Source organism: Populus euphratica, unplaced genomic scaffold (genome assembly GCF_000495115.2).
Source record: "Populus euphratica unplaced genomic scaffold, PopEup_1.0 scaffold76.1, whole genome shotgun sequence".
In the NCBI taxonomy this organism is placed as follows: domain Eukaryota; kingdom Viridiplantae; phylum Streptophyta; class Magnoliopsida; order Malpighiales; family Salicaceae; genus Populus; species Populus euphratica.
In genome coordinates, this window is record NW_011499890.1 from 1,424,702 (window position 1) to 1,437,341 (window position 12,640).

The 12,640-nt window shown below is 31.3% G+C and overlaps 1 long non-coding RNA gene across 1 annotated transcript; it reads right to left on the reverse strand.

The window, feature by feature from the left end:
* Positions 1-1,281: 1,281 nt before the first annotated feature.
* LOC105131140 (uncharacterized) lies at positions 1,282-4,236 on the reverse strand. Its single transcript, XR_843378.1, has 2 exons — positions 3,118-4,236; positions 1,282-1,574 (listed from the first exon to the last, which is right to left on the reverse strand). It is a non-coding gene; the product is annotated as an uncharacterized LOC105131140 (long non-coding RNA).
* Positions 4,237-12,640: the final 8,404 nt, after the last annotated feature.

Here is a 12,640-nt window from a genome sequence, read left to right on the forward strand (position 1 = left end):
GTTCATACGCCCATAATGTATGGTATAACCGACACCTGAGCTATGAAAGGAACTTGATTTGTTGTTAACATAAGTTATAATCATGAATGCTTGATGAGATTTACAAGTATTAGCATTAATTGAATAAGATGACTAATGTAATCATGTTAACAATATATAATTTGATTGGAACCTCCTTTGTGTGTGGTTTCCAATTGAATAATAAGAGTTTATACTATACTCGTTTGACATACCATTAGTGGATCCTCTAAACTTGACATTTGTTATTATCATCGTTTAATCCTTACATTAATATTTCATCTCCAAGTTCTCATCATCATCTTCTTCTTCTCCTTCTTTTTCTTTATTATTATTGTTGTTGTTGTTGTTACTACTACTACTACTACTACTACTACTATTGTTGTTATTATTATTATTATTGTTATTACTATTGTTGTTGTTGTTGTATTATTGTTATTTATAATTTGTACAATTAACCTCCCTGTGGTTCGACCCCGGTCTTGCTGGGTTATTTATTACTTCGACACTCCTGCACTTAGGAGAAGACATCAATCTTTTAGTCATGTCAATATACAAAGGGATTCATAGTGAAAAAAAAAAAAATAAACAGGCCAATTAATATGATATCATGTAAGTTTTGCAGATGACATTATCGACAAAATTAACTCAACAATAAAATTCGTTCATGAACATATCAATGGATTTTTTCCATTTGTAATCCTGTCAGGAAAATAATCATAAATAGACTAGTAATGTAAATACCAACAAAAAATTCTACAAATAGAGCTATTAATTAAATTTGGTGATGACTAATGGAAATTATTTTCTTGCAACACGATGCGTTTGAATCAAAAGAAGAGAGGATCCATCGATAGATAATAAAGAATGTATTAGAGGAATAAACAAGGTGCCTATTTTCCTACTTAGTGCATCCAAAAGGAAGAGACTGATGGATCCATCCTTTGTTCCATCATTAGATTTTCAAATCCAACCAATATGAAACCAATATGAAAGGATTGTGAGAGATTAAGCGTAAATTGAGTGGTGCTTTTCAATTTTATCTTTCATCTAGATTTTCTTTTCTTTTCACTTCCAAAACTAATTAACTGATGAAAAGTCAGAGTAATGAGCTACGAACTCTTCTCCATCTTCTCTTAATGTCACCCTTTCAACTAAAAAGAGTCTGAATCTATTATCGTCAACGGATATATCAGTAATGTAAAGATTGGTACGTGGCTGCCACAAGTTGGGCTAGCAGCGCCATGAATAACTCAAATGTCATCTATGTTACCATTGATCTTTAGCAATGAATCTAGGTTTACATTTTCCATCAACAAGTACAAATAAAACAAAACTAAGCATATACACGGTACGTTCCTTAACTTGCTTTTCCTATTCCCTTCCTTCGTTGTAATATCTCTGGAGATTGAAAACTCACTCATCTGTACTTAGCACCACAACCATAAGAGCTAAATGATCTCTAAAATAGACAATAATTGTAGTCATTGTTCTTCTTTTTCCCCGATAAATCAGACAAGTTCATTAAGCGCATGAGGAGACCAAAGGCGAGCCACCTGGAAGACAGGTTACAGATTGAGCAATGATCAAAATATGCAAATATGTTAGTGTGTTTGACATTATGACGCGTAATATTTCGTTTAAAATGTTTTTTTTAATATATATTTAATTAATTTAATATTTTTTTCTAAGTAATACATTTTAAAACTCCCAGCCACTTTGATATCAATTTAATTATTTGGGTGCACCTAGCTAGCTAATTCATAGGGAAATTAATCCTTGCGTGATTATAAAAAAGAAAGAAAGACGGAAAGATATACATCGGGCGGTGGAGCCCTTGATCTATATTTTTCAGCAAATCTAAATCCTTCGTATTGGTTAGCGAGACAGGTTCACGAGCTCATATGAAGTGTGTATATCATCACAACAGTATTGAGTTGGACTTTATTATCTAAAATAAATTCTTTATCATACATAGATTCATTAACGTTTTTATTTTATTTTATTTTATTTTATCTCTCTTAATAATCCTGTGATATAGGATATATAGGCATCACATATAGTCATAGACTCATAATGGATATTCATCTCCCAATCCTTAATTTCTGTCAAACCAACAATCATTTCAAATAAAAATTTCTTTTCTTGTTCTAAAATGCTACTAGGATCTTATACGCATGAGACGTCATAAGAAAACGAGTCAAAAAAGAGAAGCTCAGGGGGGGGGGGGGGGGAGAATAAGATAATTACGATTATAAAAGGAATATTCATTTCCCTAGCAATTTATAAAATAAAATAAAAAACAAGAGTAAGTTATCTGTTAAGGATTTGCTGAGGAACAATTCAACTAATTAACGAAAAGGCTAACCCCCCACCTTGTAGTAATCGCTATAAGGAAAAGCTATTACATAAATATGACCTGAAAATGAACGTTTTTTATTATATAAAAAAAAAGCAGGAAAGAAAGAACTCAGTTTTAAGGAAAAGCTGAGTTTTAAGGAAAAGCTGCTGCATAAATATAACCTCAAGACAACATTTTTAAAGAAAGAAGTGATCCTGGAGCTATATGCTCTCCTATGAATCCAGAAAAGAAAGAAAGAGCTTAATAACTTTAGAGAACTACCAGAATTATGATAAATAAATGAATTTAGATTTCGAAAATTAAGAGTCCTTTAAGAACCTTCTAGATACAGAAGGTTTCCGGCTGCCGTTTTGATGAAATAAAAGTGCAGAATAATCATTGTGTAAATTGAAATAAACATCGAAAGAATTTTGGATAATATGTAATCTTTATATATTCAGTGAATTTCTCAAAACTAAGCTGAGGTTTGACAGAAACACCACACCTAAAACTGAGAAGGGAGGACTAGCTAGTCGTATACTGACCATTCTTATCTTTCATTAATTCATAAAACTGGTCTGTAGCAACACCAGATAACGAAATCTCACTTAGTTGACAACACAATCAATCACCAACCTCGGAAATTAAGTAGGCAAGTGAAAACTACCGAAGGACATGACAATCAAAATATTCACACAATTTATTCATTCAACAAGCATAATTAAATAGTAGCTTGAGATATGTTAAAGAACCATTACCTTCATGGTTTTGGTTAGATAATTAACTTACACTCCACCTTTGATCAAATTGCTGAACTCGTTGTACATGTTTGGTATGCAACAGTAAATTAAGAAGAATAGTCATATATTTGCCGATGCAGCATCATCAAGATTCCCATCAGAAAGGAACCTTTCGAGTAAAGGAGGTGACCGTGTACCACCCCCAACTCATGCCTTAAAGTTTGTGAATCTTGATGCTGCCGCATCGGCCAATATAGACTGACAATCTTGATCAGATCTTTCACGAGCATGAACGGACCAACCCTAACCCTAGAAGGAAACAACCCATGAAGTAAGAGTAAAGAAAATGAATGAATATGAATGGCCCGGTAATTAAGGCAAATTAATAAATCCACCTGAATTAATCATTGTGGAGCTAAATAGGATAGACCCACTAGTGGTTAAACCAAAGGCCCAAAAAAAAAGATAAAGAACGAAAGGTAAAAGCAGATGCAACTCACAAACTGATGACCAACAACAGCATCACAGCTCTTCAATATTCTCGACATATACATAACTTAGACTTCAATTGTTGGAGCACGTTAAAATGAGAAAAAAAAATACAGACTGAAAACGAGCAGGATCACAAGAAACTGTGTGTGTGTGAATTTGCTGTGAAGATACGGAGGAAGAGAGGAAAGGGTATATATACAGAGAGAGATGGAGTTGAAGGAGGGGTTAGATAATTGATTAACCCGAGAAGATGATTCTTTGGTTTGGAGGTAACTTCTGAGATCATATGGGCTACTAACTAAGCTCATGAATCCGATTATATCAAGTTGATTGTGTTTGTGTGTGTGTGTGTAATTTATGTTGGAAGGATATAGACCCGAAGCACTACATGTTAGCAAAAAGAAATGATTTGATTGGACTCGGAATATTGAATAAATCAGCTGGAAATCCAAGTTAATCCGCAGTCCGTGCCAGAATATAAAAAATGTTCCAAGGACTGATCCACACATGCCCACAGCTTCTGCATACAGGTGTCCAGAAATGAACTGGCAAGATCTATCTTTTTCTAGATAAGCAATCTGTAAGATCTCCCAAAAAGAAAATGACAAATATATGCTGGAGTGGTGGCTTTTAAGATTGGTAAGAACTGAATTTTCCTTTATGTAAAGCCAATTCCCAGGTTCTGAGGATGGGTAAATAACCAAATTCTACATAGGAAGATACCCAGGATTAGACAAGCATTCCATGTGGACTGTGGGGACGAACGCAGAGGGATGTGACCCCAGATATCTAATGCTGCTTCCTCCAATGATTTTTGGATTCTTTCTGACCACACTTTAGCTTTTCAAATGCCTTAATTTGCTTTCCAATTGAGACCAAGCCACCTGTCATTTTTTTGGGCCCTAGCACGATCATTGAAAGATGAATAGGTGTTCTTGACGCCATCTTTTTTTTTTTTTTTTGTTCCTTTTTCAATTCGACAAGTTTAAGATTGGTGACATTTTAATTCCATTTATAAGCTACATCGATCTTTGTGAGTAAATTCACCTATATATGCTGACAGACACAGTAACTTACAATTTAGTCCTTAATATATAATTTCTAAATTCATTTTTTATATGTTTTAATAATTGTTCGATCTTAATATATTCTGAAGATGCTGGAATAAAAAACTCAGTAAAGAAATTGAAGGCGCTTTCCATGAGTTGATGAGTAGATAAAATTGTATCTAGAAAAGTCAGAAAAATACTTTGATGCTATGATCAGTATAATGTTTATACAAATAACGAGAAAAATAAATATTATCAGAGTTGATGAGTAGATTAAATGTTTTTTAAACTTTGTTTAAATTTTATATTAAACTTGTGCTGTGCTTGATTTGTGTTCTCTGAAGAAATGAAGTATCAGAGAGATAAGTTTTGGCTTCTTGACCTCTGTTTATACAGATTTTTTAAAAATAAATATCTAAGAAACATTTAAAATATTTAATATAAATATTTAGAATATTTATGGAGATATATATACTCTATAAAATAACTGTATAGTTTTTTAATGTAACAACAAATTTCTAGCTTCGCGCTTGGTCCAACTAATTGTGTATGTACAGCAACAAAAAACAAGAGGTTGGCAATTCCTTCAATCTATATGAACAGCTATATTTCATTATGTTACTGAAAGAAAAAAGAAAAAAAGAAAACTAGATCTTTGGCTCCTTCACCCTCCGTAGGTCAAAGTGTTGAGTTTATCGAAGAAGAGAAGGAGAAATTGTTGAATCTCGGAGATTAATTTTTTCTTTTCATAATTAAAAGAGCGACTTCTTTATATATATGAAGAAAATAAAGTACATCTTTTTTTTGTTCTCTACATGTTTTTTTTTTTCAAATCGCCAAGTTTATCACATTAAATATGCTAAGTAGTTGTATTTTATTAGTAGTTCATGTGATTTACTTTGGAAAAAAAATAAATAAAAATAGAAGAAATAAATTCTTTATAGAGATATTCTTACTGTTTTTTGTGGGTATGATTTTTATCTTCTCTCCTGCTTGTATTTATCTTTTTTTAGAGTAAATCCTAGAAAATAATTAATATGATGTTACTGGTTAATTTATATATATTATAAGATATTTGGCACGCCACTTTGTTAGGCTGCAATTTAAAAAAAAAAAAAATTGGTTAGACAAGCTATTTCAATATGTTTTTTTACATAAAAAGTTCATTGTAAATCAAAAATAAATTGATAATCATCAATTTAAATAAACAAAAAAAGTTATTAACAACAAATAAAAAAACTGAAAAAAAATAGAAAATTGATGTAAATCAAGATATTTAATCTCGTAAAATGAAATATTTATTGGTTTGTACCAACAAATTTTTTTTATTAAAATCTATAAAAAATAATAGAAAAAAAAACATAAATGAAACTGAGTAAATAGAATAAAATATAAAATTATTTTTTTATAAAATAAATCACATCAACATAAAATAAAATAAAATAAAAGGCATTCAAAAATTAAATACAAAATAATTTTTTTAAAAAAAACCTCTATGAAAAAGGTTTTAGGATAAACCAATAGAAAAAAATTAAAAATAACTACAAAACCAATCTTTTTTGAAAAAAATAATATAGAATGATAAAACCGTAAAAGCAAATGAGAAAAAGAAAATATACCTGTACCAACTCTTAAAACCCGTTAAATGTGTCATTAGTTCAGAAGCACGGCAAATGAAAAAACCATGAAGTCCAATTTCTAACAAATTAAATGCCTAATGATTAAACTGAGGAAAAAATCTATAACACGAAAAATTATAACTAAAAGAATTAGGGCATCAAAAGTCTGACAATCAAAATAAAAAATAAATAAATTAGAGGGCATAAAAAAATTATCAATAGAGTGTTAAATTAAAAAGAAAAAAAATAACAAAAAGAAAAAAAATCAAAAGAATGAGGGTTAAATTGAAAAAAATAAAATAATATAAACTTTGATTGAAAAATAAAATTCAAAAAAATGAAACTCTAAAAAACAAGAGTAAGGTAAAAAATTAAAAATCAAAAAAATAAAAATCAAATTAAAAATAATAATTCATGATAAATTATAATTCAAGGATGAAATTGAAAACATCAAGAACCTTCTCAAAAGGACTAATGACTAAAATAAGTAATAGAAAATCTAAGGAATAAAATTGAGAAACATAAAAAAAAAAAAAGAGGACATGTGTGCACTTTTAATAGAAAAGAGAGAAAAGTAAAAAAGAAAAAAAAATGACCAACAACCAAAAACCCATTCATCAACTACCATTATGTGTCACCATATAAAAAAGAAAACAAGACAGTGTTTTCAATCAATGACGGTGAAACAATATATTTGGTCACAGGATACATTATACATACAGCTATAAGATCATAAGTGCATCTCATGCATTAATTATTTTTTAATTTAAAAATTAATTAATTAGAGTGAAAAACTGATTTCAATATTAAAAAAAAACTAACATAAAAAGATGAAATCACACCTGAATTCCTTCCTTATTTTTCCTTGAATGTAGGGATAAAAAGTTTCTTTCATAATCTTGCAAAAAGTGTGAAGGCTCGAACACTCTTGCCCAGCAGTTCATTGTTTTTTGAGCTCTGAGGCAAATAAGTAATTATAATATTTTGAAAAAATTAAAAAGATAAAAGTAATCTCAGCAGTCCTTTGTTGACGAATTGGTTTTCTGAAAAGAAGCTAAGACAACCAAAATATAACAAAATCAATTCTACACTGCCACACAGCATGTTGTCTTTACATCTACAGTGATTAATACAGTAAAAGTGCACCTCCCTCTGCATGGTTGTTAAGTGTGTTGCTTGCAAGTTTTCTGAGCAGCCAAATTAACATAAATATATAAATTACTAAAATCATCTTTTCTCTTCTACTAACGTGCTTGAAAATATATTTACGATTGAGATTATAATTATATTTTAAAATATTTTTTATCTAAAAATATATTAAGATAATATTTTTTATATTTTAAAAATTATTTTTAATATTATCGTATCAAAATAATTTAAAAATACTAAAAATAATTATTTTAAAATAAAAAAATAATTTTAAAAAAGAAAAACAAACCCAAGCAAAACTTTATTATGATGTTTTACTTCTCGTACGTACCAGGATTCAAACACCAAAATTACTAGCCTTTGTTTCATTTTTTTTTATTAGATTTTCCTCTACATGTTCACTTTCCATTGTAAATGGCTTGTTGAGATTGTACCGAATTACGTTACCTTTTTGGGTTTTGCCCTTTCCAGAGTCAATTGAACTACACCGAATTTAGAGCTTACATGTTACCTAACCCCTTCAGATCCTAAAACATGAGGCAGACGGTGCTCGCTAGGCTCAAACATGATCGAGTTTAGCCGTCGGTCATATGGCTAGATTATCATGGTTTTCTCTTTATTCCCTCTGTCCCATGTGACTTGGATCCCCATTCATTTTCCTTTTTATTTATTTATTTAACCAATCTTGCAACCTCTGACCTCAACCTCTGGTCATCATGACAAAGTTATAGGACCACAGAACTGCTTACAAGGATTAACATGTATGATGTCACAAGATCTGTCAATACAAAATTCATTCCCTTTCAAGAAAATAGGCAAGCAGCACATCCATGGATCAGAAAGGCATCAATTCAGTCCAACTCCCAGAAGAAAAGGTGGAGCGCATTTCGTTCATACGGGGGCAAGTGGCACCATGTTGACATGTAACTTTATGCTAGTCATAATTGTGATTTACTGCTAATAAGCAAGGAAACGTGTGCACTACGTGTAAAGGCAAAAGACACTTCATAAAGACCTACATGCTTTTGCCTATAAACAATATCTTACTAGGGAATCAGTTTAATCGGCGTAATGCGAGGCATCAACTCAATCAATTGGATAACCTAGGACTATTATATTCATTGATGGTGCTTCCTCTAGAGCTAAGTGACAAATATTAGTTAATAGCAACTTGTGCATATACAAGAGCTACCGACGACGCCCTCTGGTTTTGTTAACTAATGGTGGCTATGTATCTGATTGATGCATGGCTCCGGCGCCTGTTGGCTTCGGCAGTGTAATTTAAAGATGTAATCATCAGGTGATTTGTCTGTACTCGTCCTCTCCGTAGTTGCTTCTCATGTCTTACTCCCATAAAATGGTTACACCACTATGATACCAAATGAAGGCCTAAATCGCTTGTAAACTAGGAAATGCATGTTGTTATGTCATTCTAACACATTTTAATAAAAAAAAAATTAAAAATAACACATGTTTAAAAATATTAGAAAGATATTATGACATGAACACAATCCCTACTAGGAATAACTTCACATCTCTTTCAAATTAATTAACAAGTATAAAAATTAACATAAAATTTTATAAAGATTCAATAGTAAAAAGATATTTAAGAAGTAATAGCCAAAAAAAAGAAAAGAAAAATTGATGTGGCTTGAGAGAGGAAGACTAAAGGGAAAAATAGGGGGAAACCGTAAAACCTGGGTCTAAAAATAGATGAAACAGTAGTAAATAGGGTGATTTTTTATTTAAAAATAATAAATTAAGAGGGAAATTATTTCGATGTGGGATGCATATCACCATTAAATTAACTTAAATTAGTATCATAAAATTGACAAATACAAACATATCAAATTTTTTTATCGATATTTACAATGACATTTATTGACTGAATTTTCCATCACTAAATTCATTAGTAAACATCAACATGAATATTCCCATGGTATATAAAATATGGACACAATATTAACAAGTGATAATTGCATAAACTTCTTGATTGGGTAAAATAATTATTTTAAATGAATAAATTTTAATAAATTTGGAGAGAAAGTATTTAGAAAAATAGAAGGGACTTCTAAATAAAATAATAGATGATTTTATGTGCAAAATATGTTGATCACTGATAAAAGCCCTTTGTACAATTACTACAATCGCGTTATTTTGATAAAAAATAATGAAAACTCTGAGGAAAGATTTTATTATGATTATGAATGAGGAGCCTGCAATAAATTATTTTGAAAATTTTGATAGTTTAACTAAATAAAATGGTACATAAAATCAAATTTTAGTATGAAATTTCAAACTACCAAATTTTACTCTATTAAACATAATTTTCAATCCAATTATCATATAGACTAAAATTTTATAAACAATCTCTTGATATATTATTTATCTTGGATTAAAATTATAGTTCAATTAAAGTTTTAAAAAACCTGATGAAGGTAACAATAGTTCAATAAAATTACAAAAATAGCACATGGGCATAAGTGATGACAATTCCATAATTAAGTCAAAAATTCCTTCCCTGTATCATTTAAATGGTTGGCAGCAGCTAGCTTTAATGAAAGAGAGGAGATGTTTTTTTCTCTTTTTTTCTAATAAATTAATGGTTTAATATTTTAAGTACATAAGTTGGAGTGTGTTTATGAGGGATTACTGACGGAGAAAACAAGATTAAAGATGGGTTTGAGAGAGAGAAACAAAGAATTTGGAAGGGAGAAGAGGTGAAGGAGAAAATTGCAAGTAAACAACACAATTAAATGCATGGAAAACAACTTGGTAATGTAGTCTTCACCGATTAATTCTTGTTATTTTGAATTTCGAGCAATTTTTGGGTGAAAACCCTAACTTTTCAAGTTAGGAATTTTGAATAAAATTTGGGGAGAAGTTTGTTGATTGTGAAATTGTTATAATGACATGGAATATATGTTACGTAGAGTAAAAGTTGGTTAAAATTGAAGAAAAAACCAAGAGGTGAAAATTATTCTTAGGGCCGGCCATGTTGAATGGGTGGGAGGGAAATGATAATTTAATGGAATGCATGTCTGTGTTTATTTGAAAGAAATATGTGAAAAATGTGCTGTGCGTTAAGTGTACTTATCCTGTAATCTTCAAATTGTTAGGCAAGGTCCTGCCTTCTTATATGTCTTTTCAACAAGTAAGGAGCCATGGATTGTTCTTTGGCTTGAGCCATAGAAAGCATTAATTTTATGTTAAGGAAAATGAGTTACATATGTTATGGAAATAGTGAAAATTGTTGAAATAATACGTAAACATGATAATTATAGTATGTTTTGAGTGTGTGGTATGTAAATAAAAAAGTATGGAATATAATTTAAATACTAGCTAGATTCTTAAAAGTATTGAATTTAACCACGTAAAGATATATTTTGATAGTTGTTGGGTTGTGGGGTTAATTTCATGAATGTGAAATTATTAAATTCTATAATATTTTTGAGTTTAGTAATGTGCTAATAAAAAGTGAAATATATTAGTATTAAATGGAAATATATGATTGGTTATAAATAGATGAATTGGTGTGGCATAGGTGGTTTTTAGTGTAGAATTATAAAGGCTTGAAGAACGAATTGTGGTAACAAAAGGGGACTTGGAGCCGACCACTCATGCATGTAGTGTTAGGAGGGTTGATTTAATTGGATGTAAACTAGTGGGCATTGTGCAAAGAATTATATGTATGTTAGAGAATTTTATGTGGAATGAAGGGATAATTACATTGCATCTTTAAAATTATTTTAATATATTTTTAAATAAAAAATATATTTAAAAACAACTTGTATAACATGACCAAACATGTACTTAATTATCCATATTATTTTATAATAAAAAATAGAAGCACTCTTCATTACATGCCATTATCTCACATGATTTACCTCTAAAATAGACCACACAATATATTCCAATACTTCTTGCAAGTTGATATAATTCATGGTTTCCTTACCCCTCAATGATTTCAATTTGAGTGAGCCCATTATTTCCATGAAAGGAGACCCGAGTGATTAGCCCATTTTCGAAGTCTAAATTGAAGAGGCAGTCATTTTCTCTGGACATAGAAGAGGGGTGGGTCATCGTCCACTTCCACTGGCAAAGTCGCAAAGCACTCACTTATTATAAACGTGGATTAATTTGTTACACCATGAAGCTATCTAAAACTACAGCATCTCTTCTCTTGAAAGGAATGAAAAATACAAGACGACGATGGCAAATTATCACAACATTTGTTAGAGATTCAGTCAGTCTTGCAATAGCACAAGTCCATTGGTTATCGACCTCATTTCTATGTACAAAAAGAAATGGAAACAAAAGCCTCCAACTTCACTCTTCAATTCATAGCACACCCACAAAATCTCGACACCCGTCCTTCCTGCAAGCTACACCTACTGCTTCTTGAACAGAAAGATACATTACATATATCCACAGGCTGCCTTTTCTTGAGTCCTGACCTAACAAAAACAAGTCAATCCCGCGAAGCAACAAGAAACCAGCCCCGAAGAGAGAAGGGAAAAAAAAAAAAAGCAAATTAAGGACAAGTTTGCCGTCTTGAAACCATGGGGAAAAGAAGCTGCTCAAGTTCAGGAGGGTTGAAATAGCCGTCCTCGGGTGGGTCCCTCTTTTTCCATAACTTAAAGGGCTTCTTCTTTGGTGGCGGTGGACACCCCACTGGCTCTGGTATCCGCCGGTGTTTTGGTGTAGAACATCCATCATTCTCCTCCACAACCACCACCCTTTCAAATGACCCTTCTCTCTTCATCTCTCCAAGATAGAAGAAAACCTGCAAGTGGGACGAGAGCTAGAACAATTTAGAAGGTGATGATTTGCTGTAACGAGAGATTGCTTAAAGCGAAACCTTGGGTCATCGTCCACTTCCACTGGCAAAGTCGCAAAGCACTCACTTATTATAAACGTGGATTAATTTGTTACACCATGAAGCTATCTAAAACTACAGCATCTCTTCTCTTGAAAGGAATGAAAAATACAAGACGACGATGGCAAATTATCACAACATTTGTTAGAGATTCAGTCAGTCTTGCAACAGCACAAGTCCATTGGTTATCGACCTCATTTCTATGTACAAAAAGAAATGGAAACAAAAGCCTCCAACTTCACTCTTCAATTTATAGCACACCCACAAAATCTCGACACCCTTCCTTCCTGCAAGCTATACCTACTGCTTCTTGAACAGAAAGCTACATTACATATATCCACAGGCTGCCTTTT